The following is a 12,238-nucleotide window of genomic DNA, read 5'->3' as shown; positions in this document are numbered from 1 at the left end:
CACTGCATTGCTAATGAATATTATTGTCGGACAGTGAATCAGCATGAGATCTGTTTGAAGGGGTCCGAATTCATTCACAGTGCTACACGTGGTTGGCCAGGCCTTAAATGTCCTTAACCACTAAACTAGCCATTGGTTACAAGGCTATGTTACTTCGCTCTGTGGAAACAGACAACGGCGCTTTTGAGGAGCAGGAAACTTTCTTCCATTCGAAATTATTTGTTTCTCAAGACCGTGTCCAAGTGTTTTCTTAGAATATCAGGAGACACTAGATATCTTGATTTTATTAGGATGTTCCTCCAAAGTTCTCCTTTGTGACGCAATTCAACCGGTTTAGCTTTCGATGGTAGACATCTTGGTGCTTGTTATTCATTAAAAAATGAACGGCTCAACTTAAATTAATTCGGGAAACGAAGGTTTACAACGACTGAGAACATCTTTTTAGTCAACACAAAAAAAACCCTTCAAATCAATTTATGCCACTATTAATCGCTTAGGTTTGATAAATAGACATCCTATAGGTTCGTATTCATGTCATCGGTGTATCATTTTTGCTTGTATGTGAACACCAAAATAAATTACCTGAATGTTTCTATTACCTGAATGTTTCAGCGTTGCCAAAAGAAAATTTATTTATATTGCAATATTTCTACACTTCCTTGACCCTGGACTCCGAAATCTACTTCAACGTTACATACATACATAGGTTTATTGACCACTCCCCAAAAGGGCCAACACCCACCCATCCCACCCATCACACAGTAATTCCCCATGTTCTAAACGAGTTGGGGATTGGGTCCGAATTGGGACCGCAAAGCATCTATGGATTGTTTGAAGGGACAGATTTTCCAAATCAATATGGCTGAAAGCGAGAGCAAAGCCAAACTAACTGTTAAACTAACTCAGGAAGATATTCCTGGGGCAAAACTTCCAAGGGATTCTGTTGAAAAATGTAGCGTTGTCCAGTTGAAGAGGTGGCTGCTTTGCAGAGGTGCAAAAACGACGGGAACAAAGAAAGCTTTAGTGTCGAGGTTCGTATCGAAGCTGGCAACTTTTAAACTAAGAACCTTTACACGCAATAAGTTATTTTTATTTATAACAACTTTATTTGTAATTATATGCCTTTTCAGAATTATTATTAAAATTTCCTAAGAGTAAAAATTTAATATAATCGAAATTTTCGAATTTAATAAAGTCCTCTCGTACTTATGAGTGCTCTAATTTTGACTTATAGAGTACACGACTACATCAAGCATGGATTTGATGTTAAATACTTGCGTGATCCGGATGGCGGCGTCAATTTGTTACGGAAAAAAGCTCAACTTGGCGTACTTGAGAATCAAGAGCCTGAAGTAAAGGATTCATTCCCAAAAGAAGGATTCCAACCAGATATAAAGGCACTACCAAAAATATCATTTGGAACTGTGTGGAGATTTATGATCGAAGGTGTAGAATGTAAAAAGCAGCTCTCCACTGCTAAGCCACTTGTTAAAGGATTCAACTTTTTTAAATCTGGTCATGTCCTGTACATAGGCCACCTACAACAAAATGGCAAGCACTACATCAAAAGCCAAGTCCTCCCATCTATGAAAAAGGACAAAGTTTATACATGCTACTTAGTTATTAGTTCACTTGGAAAGATGCTAAGAGCCCACTGCAAATGCCCTGCTGGCATAGATGGGAGATGTAACCATGTTGCATCAACACTTTTTGCTTTAGAAAACTATTGTAAAGTAAGGGAAAAACTGGATGAGTCTGATGAGTCATGCACCTCCAAACCATGCAAGTGGAATGTGCCACGAAAGAGAAAAGGTGCAATACAGCCCATAAATGAGATGACTTTTGTGAAGCACGACTACACGAAAGAGAAGAAGATACGTAAGCTTCATCACTCTCCAGTAAATGCAAACCAAAATGCTTGTCGCGATGAAAACAAGTCAAGGTTTTTTGAAATGATGAAGGAGTACCAGAGGGTATCAGGAAACACTGTAGCTTGGACACATATACTGCCTCAGGAAGTAAAGAAACTTCAGGATGTAAAGGATTCTCTGCTTTCACCAGTCAAATGTCATCCCGTGTCAGCAAAAGAGCTAAAAGAAAAGTTTGAAAAAGCAAAGAGAAATCTATGGTTGATGATTTACAAAGGCAAGATATTGAGGAACAAACTAGAGGTCAATCAAACACTGAATTATGGCATCGCCACAGACAACCAAGGATTACTGCCACAAAATGTTACCGTGTAGCTGTACAGAGAGAAAGTACGTCCCCTACTAAGATAATTAAAGATATACTTGGTTACAACAAGGCCTATCAAAGTAAGTCAATGGAGGAAGGACTGAAAATGGAAGACCAGATTATCAATGATTACAAGCTTCTCAAGCAAAGTCAAGGAGATGAAGGCATAACAGTCTCAAAATGTGGGTTTTTTGTTTCAAAAGAACATGGTTACCTTGGTGCTAGCCCCGATGGCCTTGTACATGATCCATCAGCCTCTGATTCAGAGGGACTTATAGAAGTTAAGTATGTCCAGACATCAAAGGATGAAACACTAGAAAAGGCATTGTTACGCAAGAGCATTTGCAAAAAGAACAGTAATGCATTGAGATTAAATGACAAACACAAATACTTCTACCAAGTCCATCAGCAAATGTTTGTTACTGGAAGAAAGTGGACAGATTTTGTTGTAAAGGGTTCAGGCTGTGATTCACTGTTTTGTGAAAGAGTACATTTTTCAATAGACCGCTGGAAGTCTATTTTGCCCAAGCTAGAATCCTTTTTTAATGACTGGATTGTTCCAGAACTTGTGTATCCTAGAGTCAAGTATGGAATTCCTAAATTGAATGCTCGTTCAGTTTAAAACAGTCAAAATCAATGTGTTCATTTCAGTAAAAGTGTGTAATTTAAGAAAACTATACAATGAAATAGGCAAATCAAAATTTAATGGGAATTAGTGGTTTGCCCAAATTATGTTGCACACTTTTTAGTACTATCAGAGTGTAAACAATATATTTGTGAAGGTAGAATGGTTTTCAAAAGCCTGTGAAACACGTACTAAGTTTTGTACATGTTTAGTGCTTTTCTGCTTAAATGCTTTTGTTTCTATTGTTTAATACTGGCACTATTAGAAAGTAAATAGTATTAATTGTTTCACAGGTTTTTTAAAAACCACCCTATAGGTATTTGCTATAGCTAAGATTAGATAAACTTTGTCTTGAAAGAAACAGCGATCTGTTTTGTCTATACACATTAACTCAGTATTTTTATACATTGTACACAGTTATGTTCATATTTGACTGAGTAAAATATTTACTAACTACATGTGTAGTGTGCTTGGATTATTGTAATGACTTATAACCAGTCTGGTTACAGTCCAGTGGTATGATGGCAATATCATAATACATTATCAAACACTAGTTTATCAATGCTATTTTAATGCAAGGCAATAAAACATAAATCCATACCATTGTTAAGTATTAAAATGTTGCTTTATATTCACATAAATTTTAATTAATCAAAGGAGGGTAAAAATTAGAAAGTCCAGCCACTACAAATAACATATCAGATGCTATGGGGGCAAGAGTAATTGGAATTCGGTGGTCAAAGATGTGCCAATTCTTTATTCTCTCCATCAATCGCTCAACATGTACTCTCAAACTGGCAACAATCTTGTTGTGGTTGGTTTCTTCTTTTGAGAATTGTGTATCTTTAACCAAAAATGCTGGTCTAATCAGTTCTGCTCCCACAGAAGCAAGCTCATCAGTGCAGTTGAACCCTTTGTCTGCCATAACTTGATCATAAGGTTGTAACTTGTCCAACAGTCCACTTTGAGCTGTTATTTCCTTGTCAGAAGTTGAACCAGGAAATAGCTCACTGACAAAACATAAAGCACCACTGGGTGTTATACCAAGCAAGGCTTTCATCGTCGTTCTAGACTTGTATGACGAGTAGCAAGGCATTTCAGAATTACTTTGTAAATATGACTCGTCTGTCCCTTCAATCAATCCATAGATGCTTTGCGGTCCCAACTCGAACCCAATCCCTGACTCGTTTAGAACATGGTGAATTTCGTGCGTGGGAAATTAACGTCTCCTACCCCTAACCCTGCCAGGAGACGGGGCCTACGGTTTATTCGTCCTTATCTGAGAAGACTAGACTATCTATCCATTTCTTGATTATAAAGTAGGGTAGCAAATTCTCCTCACTTATTTTAAGACCATGAGTATTGGTCCGGCCGGGGCTCGAACCCTCGACCTCCCGCACAACACAATTCGGCGCTCTAACCAATTGAGCTAACCGGGAGGCGGTTTTACCTTATCAACGTTAAATGTTATTTTCCATGTTCAAGTCTTTACGTAACGAGGGACGCTTTGTGTTTATAAGGCGAAAATGAAGTTCGATTCCATCAACAAGAGCAAGGTAAAGATAATTTGTTAACATGAATAATTTCGCTTTTCAAATGGAATAAAAAACACTCGACTTCAATCAAGGGAAAATAGTAGAACATTACTTTTCTTGATTCATTCAATCAAGGGAGAGTTTTTTTCCGTGATCATTACGTGTACATGCTTGTTGTACCAGAATGTGAAGCGCCAAGCTGAGGGACTGGATTAATCAAAAGGCTGTGTTTTGGCCAACATCATGGAATTAGTCAACTACATTTTACAGGTAGAGATCAATTTTCTGCTTGTCGCAATAATTTCAGTGTCACGAACCTTCCCCAGTTGTAACATAGTCCAGTTGACCTTAATTCTTAAGCCAGGTTATTTGGGTTTCAGGTGATATTCAGAACGTTGAAAAAGGAAAAGCGGATCAAATTTAGGTACATCACGTTTGCGTGGCCTTTTAAAAGCCGTTAGCAGAACAAAATGGAGTCATAGTTAGCCCAATGGATAGTGCGCTGGACTGTTGTGCGGGAGGTCGAGGGTTCGAGGTCTTAAAATAATTGAGAAGAATTTGCTGCCTTTCTATAACATCAAGAAATGGTTGGATATTCTAGTTTTCTCGGAATGGGACGAATAAATGGAGGTCCCGTCTCCTGCAGGGTTGGGGTAGGAGAAGTTAATTTCCCACCGGCACGAGATTACTGTGTGATGGATGTCCTCCCCTGGGGTGGGATGGGTGGGAAGGTGAGATTGAAATGGACTGAAGCGGCTGTCAGAGGCGCCTGAGAAAATGCCGACGTCTGTTCTCAACCTTAACAACATCTCATTGTAACAAACCTGTAATTCAGCTCTCTGCAAAAGGTTTGAATAAACATCATATTAGTATGGGCGCCTGTCACATCTGGTGTTCCACAGGGGAGCATTCTTGCCCCCCTGTTATTTATCCTATACGTCAATGACATCCCTGAATCTTTATCAAGTCCTGCAGAAATGTTTGCTGATGATATGTTAATCTATAATTACTGTACTCCATCTCAAACGTCCATCACTGCCCAGGAGAGTCTAGATAAAGTCACTGATTGGTGTGGTTCGTGGCTTTTAGGAACAAATGCTGACAAATGCGAGTCCATGAAGTTCACCAGGGCTAGAACTCCCTCTCCGTGCAACTATTCTATTAATAGCAAGCTACTTACCCAAGTATCTACACACAAACATCTTGGGGTAGTTCTTTCCAGTGATTTATCTTGGAAACCCCACGTACTGTCTGTTGTTGCAAGATCGAACAGATTATTGGGCTTACTCAAGCGGACATTTGGATCTCACTCTAGGGCTCTATTTACTGGTTATAGATCCATGATCCGTCCAATACTCGAGTACGCTTGTCACGCGTGGAATCCTCACCAAGCATATCTCATTGAAAAACTTGAATGCGTGCAAAGGAACGTTACAAGATGGATCATTGATAAAGACACTCCGTATGAAGACCGACTGAAATCCTTGAAACTAGCGACACTAGCTCAGCGCAGAGAGTTTCTTAGTTTGGTTCAGCTTTTTAAGTTCATTAAAGGACACTCTTCTGTAAACACTAATAATTACATATCTTTCAGTAACAGGCAATCAAGAAAAAGTCATCAGTTTAAACTATATAAACCATTTAGCCGTACAGACATCTTTAAGTACTCTTTTTGGCACAGACATATCGACACATGGAACAGTTTACCATCGTCGGTAGTTGAACTTGACTCAATTGATGCTTTTAAGAAAGCTCTTAAATCAACATTTTTTAACTAGGTCTATGACTAAAAATTAAATTATTCTATGTATTATACATTATTTAGTTATAATCTTAAACAAAATAGTTATCTTAGATATGTCTTCTTTATTTAGATTTTATATTTATTATAGATATATGCCTGTATGTAAAATGTTTCAGTATGTATATGTATATTGCATAGTATTAAATTTTTATATCTGGGGTATAGTTTACAATGAGGATTAAGTTCCTCCCTTCTATAACCCTTTTTTAATAATAATATGTTACATGTTATTATTTAAATAAAGTTGTTATATATATACATATTAGTATAGATGATTGTGTCCCCTTGACCTTCTGTTCATTTCTTATTCTTCCGGTATACTTCATATACGGAGACTTTTCTGCCTTATTTGTGAGCGTGTTTCTTAATTTGCAGAAACTAAATTTAAGTGTTTTCGTTAGAGCAAAACGACAATGGTCAAATAAACGAAACTGTGAACGACGCCATCATGACAATTTGCACTGTAAAATCTCATTTTGTTTATCTTTTTTTACTCAACTTGATCATTACAAACTGAAACCTTATTACATAGCAAATGAGAACAATTGAATGTTTTCTTTTTGCAACTTGCTTTAGAGTAGTAGAGTAAACTATGCGGTGATAAACCGGCTGACGAACGTGACTTTCAAATATATTCGATTTTTATTAACACGTACTGAGCGGTGCCCTTCTGTCACAGATGACGGGAATAATCAGTTTGCTGTTCGGCGATTGAATTCAGGATAAACAAATACGCTATAATGAGACAGACTTTTGTTTTCCCTGGTTCTACTGTTATTTAAATTTTTCAGTAGAAAACGAACAAAAACAAGGTGATTAAGACCTCAATTGTAATTCAATTAAACTAAGGAATATTTTTAAGTTCCTGAACTCAAGACATGATGCGGGGAAGCAGGCCAGACCTGAAGGTGTTTAAACAATGAAGACAGCAAACAAGACAGAAAACAAATTTTGATGTTAAGAAATTCAACAAAGTACGGAACGATGGATTGTTCATTCAGGTTCTTAATTATGCGTCTCATTGCTAACCAAGAATTAGAGAGAAAACCTTGTCAGTGAACTTTGTTTTGTTTTGTTTTAATGAAGAGGTTAAATCTGCACAGTTAATTAATTGTTGCGAGAACTTGTTTTGACGAGAACGCCTTCAAATAACTGAATAGAGAAGGAAAACAATGCACGGTGTGATAGGTAATCACGATTTATGGAGGTAATTTGATAATATCAACTAAGTTGAAATTGTAAATTGGCCACCGTAAAGAGTTAAAAAGCTGACGTTTCGCGTTTCGAGCGTTAGCCCTTCGTCAGAGCGAATGACGAAGGGCTAACGCTCGAAACGACAGCTGTTTAACTCTTTACGGTGGCCAATTTACAATTTCAACTTAGTTGATATTATCAAATTACCTTGTTATCCCCGCCGACGCAGCGCCACAGTATTTTTAGAAACTTACCTCTTTTATGATTTATGGAGGGTTTGGTTAGTAGTCCTTTTCTCGACTTTTTCCCGTTTCTAGCGATGTCAATTTCGCTTCTCATTTTGTTTTTCTGTTCAGCTTTGTACAATATTCCCTCAGGCGACACAGGCGCTAAGATAATCCAATGTAAACCATTTTTAAGGCAGGAAAAGTAGATTAACTGAGCATTCCGATAAAAAATATCGCCAAACAAAAGAATGTGAATGAAATTCTAACTACGATCATACTCCGGTGACAGTTCTAAAGAACCTTTTAGGCAGAGTACGTTGTTTTGTTGCTCCCCTGATATAATACCAGAGTCTTCACTTGTTCAATACTTGTGATAATCACGGCCTCTTCAATTATTCTTTTTGAAGCAGATTGTAAAATAACTGAGATACTACGAGCGCCTTAATAGGTCATACACCTATCGTTGATTACAAGGGAACTAAGAAAAATTGAGTTTTAATTCAGTTAAACGCCTATTTCAGGTGAACTTCTGTGGCAATACACCGCACTGTCTATTGAAATTCCGGCGTAATAAACCACTCGGGAGTTTCGGAGAACACGAGGAAATATCAAACCACTCGCCTACGGTTTGTGTTTTACAAACCTTTTTCGAGTCCTAACATCCCGCTTGTATTACTACTAGTAAACCAATAGAAAGTGCGGTGTATTGCATTAAAAGAAATATTCAACCTGATGATTACTTTAGCAGATGACCTCTTTCTGTAAAAGAAAGGTGATCAGGTGTCACTTAATTTCGTTTTATCACAATCAAAGAATAGCGAATTCAGAATGATTTTGAAGGAATTATTCGTTTTGAAATCATAAGCCCATTATCGGATAGTTGTCATCTTTTCTGACCAAAAGTATCGTGCATTCTATCTCTTTACTTAAAAGTGTAAATGACTCTAGAAACACACACCAGGTGGTGAAGACCTCTTTCTGTAGTAATTTCATCGTGACTTTGTTCAAATAAGATTTTTATCAAATATTATAAACGAAATACCGTGAATGCTGCCTTGAAACATAAACGCATAATTCTGTGCGCGAGTTTTCTTGATTGCATCTGGAAAAAACTTAGCACTGTGATACTTATCTTCGAGCTAAATTTAAAACATTTACGCAAAATAGAATTCAACTGATTTTAGACGAAAGGAATGATTTTTTTTTTCAGTTTCTTTTGAAATTTTTATGACGCTTCCCGTCGAAAAAACCGCCATTCTTTCTCACACCGTCTGTGATATAATCATTATGACTCATACATGATGTCTGAAAGTCTGAGAACATCTAACTGCTGCATTTTTATTGCAAAGGCTGCTGGGACTTACTGGTCTCGGAAGGTTAGGGAAGGGGGTAGGAAGAGTACGCCAAACTAGAGAGAGGGGCTAGGGGCTTCATTTTAAACCCCAGTGTCTCTCGGCCAGCTTTGCCTTAATGTTACTTTGATGTAGTGGATGTTACCTTGATGAAGTGGATGTAACCTCAATTGCTAGAAGCTGACTGACCAAATAAAATTCAATGAAACTGTACTAAAATAATTTTCTGTTCATGTCTTCCTGGCTGGCACAATTTCCAAGGCGACCTTTGAAGCGCTCGCCTTTTCTCAGCATTTTACTGAACTTCAAGTGGATGTTTTACCTCGACACGGTTGACATCAGGAAAAGTAACATTGCTAGCATCTTAACTTTTCGTTACCGCTCCAAGCTCGTGGGTTAATATCAAGTTGCCGTACTCGTTACCCACAGAATTTTAACTGTAGCTTTATGTTACTTGCAGTGGAATGTGAATGTATACGTATATCCTTTGCGATTACCGATGCGCGCTTTTAGATTTTTTAATTCATCTTGTTAAAAGATGATACTCAATGAAGTCAATTAGGGTTCAAAATGTGTAGCTACGTGGTCAATATTTCATTCTCGTCCTTTAATGATTAGATGTTTACATTGAATAAGTATATTGGATAAAAATAAAAGTAAAGTAACTTTCGACCTCAGGGTGTAATTACACAGATCTTAGGGAGGTTAATTATTTAAAGGAGCTGCCTTACAAATTTTTATGAAAGTCACTCTCTTTTTTTATAATGGCTTGTTTTACAAAGTTGTTCTTTAACGACATTCAAGGCATAAATTCACCAACGTATTCTTTCAAAGCAATCAAAAATTCCCAATACGGTGCATTTATCTTCGAACGCCAGTTCTTCCTGTTTGATCTCATGCATCATCATCGCAAAACTTTGATAGTTTCCGATCAAAGAGCATTTGCATTCGAAAGGAAAGAAGCTGCTAGCATGAATTACAGAAAGAACTAAAGTAAACCTTTGTGGCAGATGTGTCAGTTTTTATCAACACAGGGATTAACAACAATGTTTTAAACGAACTGGTAGGAACAAGAACTTAGGCTTTTGAAATATTGTGAAAAAATGTTTTCTTTGAAAATGGGCACTTTGATCAATAATTGTACCGAAATATTTTCACCAGGTTTTATATTCCCAGTTGCTCTAAATTCACCTGTGAGTAAATTGTAACGCTGCGGTGCTCTTGGCCGATATATTGATGGCGAAATAACAGACATGACTTCGCTCTTGCATGAAATATTCTTGACTGTGGTTTGGCGGGCATGTTCCAACAGTATACGGTGGAGGTCGACACATCACCCAAACTTTGATAATTTGTCGGTTCATTTTAAAGAATGGAATTAGGCCGAGCATAACCTGCAGGTAAGAGAATTTTCGTTCATTTTGCTTGAATGGTTTAATTATGTTCAAGTTTTCGTCAGTTTAAACTTTTATCTGTTTTAAATAGGTGTATCTGTTTGTAGAAAACGAAAAGTGCAACAAAAACAGATGAATTTGTCAAAAATGACTTCATATCGACGCATGCTTAAAAACAACTGAACCCTTTACTGTTGACTCCTCCCTGATCCAGTCCGCAACCTGGGCGCATGTATTTCTCAGGATTAATACACAATCTTCTAAAGTATTTCGTAAAACTAAAATTCGTAAAAGTAATAATACGAATTTTTTTGTCTATCTGTACCCTGTACAATATCAAGAAGAAAGAACACCCTGAGTTTTTCAGCGTATTTCATTCCATTAGAGAGCGAACGACGACACATTCAATTTAGTGACGTTCGATAGTTTATGAACAGGAATTATTTCGACTTTTCAAATCATTTGCAGGAAACAAGTCTTTTATCAGTCCACAGATTAACGAATTTGTGCCGGCCTTTCCTATCGAAAACTATACTTTTAAACACGTTACGAATCATTTTTAGTCAGATCTTATCTTTCAACTTAGTTTTTCATGGCAGAAAACGAACAATGCACAATCTCTTTGTCAAACATGTAGGTGGCGTACATTGATTTAATGCCTTCAATTAATTCAAAAGTTTTGATAGACATTTTGCTTTCCCAAATGAATACTTGATGACAGACAAACAGAGTTATACGAGCAGAATTATTTTGAAAATGTACACAAATAACAATGCAGGCGCGTAGCGGCCTCTACGCATATACGCACGTGCGTACTTGAAGTGACCAGAAAACAATGTTGTGTTGGCGCCAAGTTTGCTCCAAATAAGGACAAGACGCTTTGTTCTTTGCTTGTATTCACACAACTATTTCAAACAAGAAATAAAGAACGCAGTATTTTTCGCTCAGTTTACTTAGTTTTCTAGATCATATGTACCTGTGCGTACTTGAAAAAATGACCACGCTACGCGCCTGCCGAATGGATAGATACGATGTCCAGTGATAAAGTGGACTCGAAATTAGTGCAAAATCGCACAATCCATCGATGACTCAAACGAAGTACACGAAATGGTACCGGTGTTAGCAGAATATTTTTCGGGAAATATTAAAAGGAAATAGATTATTTCAAAAAGATTTGAATGGAAACTCTAAGTAACCAAACAATAAAATCGGCGCTTTTTTCTTTTTTCACTTTCAGATGAATCACCTAAAAAATAAGGTAAAATCACAAGCTCTGGGCCTATACAAATTAATGAGCGGGTCTAAGTAAGCTCATCATGTGGACCGGGGTTGGTTTGATGTTTACATCCTTGAAGGCTTCACTGAAATGACAAGGAAAACAAATGGATGCAGAATGTAAAGAAAATGAACTAAATTCTTGAAGAAGTATCTTCCTCCAGTTTATTCACCGTTAGAAGCGACGCAGACAAACTCCAATTGTTTTTATGTCAGAACAAGTTTTTCGGCTGAAATTATCGCTCGCTAAACGTAAGGAGCTGAATATTATTTGAAAAATAATATCTTATGAAGCAGCAATTTACTCCCAGTTTGAGATATGTTATTTTTTTGGAATTCTTGTTCAATTCCTCTCTGGGAGAAGAATACGTTCTTCCTTCTGATATGGGGTCATTCCCGCAGAATGAGATGATTTTAAAAGGGACTTGTCAAATTCCGTCGAAAAGAATTTAGGAACTATGTTTAGGATAGCCTCGCTAAAAATCGAAATAGTTCTTTCGAAATTTAGCAAAAATTCATTTTCTGGAAACCAAGATTATTTTTAGCGAAGTGATGTGTTTTAAAACCAGTGGAGGAAAAAGGCGCTCCAACTACTTC

At 37.2% G+C, this 12,238-nt stretch overlaps 1 non-coding gene across 1 annotated transcript; it reads left to right on the top strand.

The window, feature by feature from the left end:
- The first annotated feature begins 770 nt into the window (after positions 1-770).
- On the top strand, positions 771-3,465 carry LOC111346505 (uncharacterized). The gene is made up of 2 exons (XR_015999202.1): positions 771-1,031; positions 1,235-3,465. It is a non-coding gene; the product is annotated as an uncharacterized LOC111346505 (transcript).
- Positions 3,466-12,238: the final 8,773 nt, after the last annotated feature.

Source organism: Stylophora pistillata, chromosome 3 (genome assembly GCF_964205215.1).
Source record: "Stylophora pistillata chromosome 3, jaStyPist1.2, whole genome shotgun sequence".
NCBI classification, from domain to species: domain Eukaryota; kingdom Metazoa; phylum Cnidaria; class Anthozoa; order Scleractinia; family Pocilloporidae; genus Stylophora; species Stylophora pistillata.
Note: the sequence above shows the minus strand (reverse complement) of the source record. Positions and strands in the feature narration are given on the sequence as shown.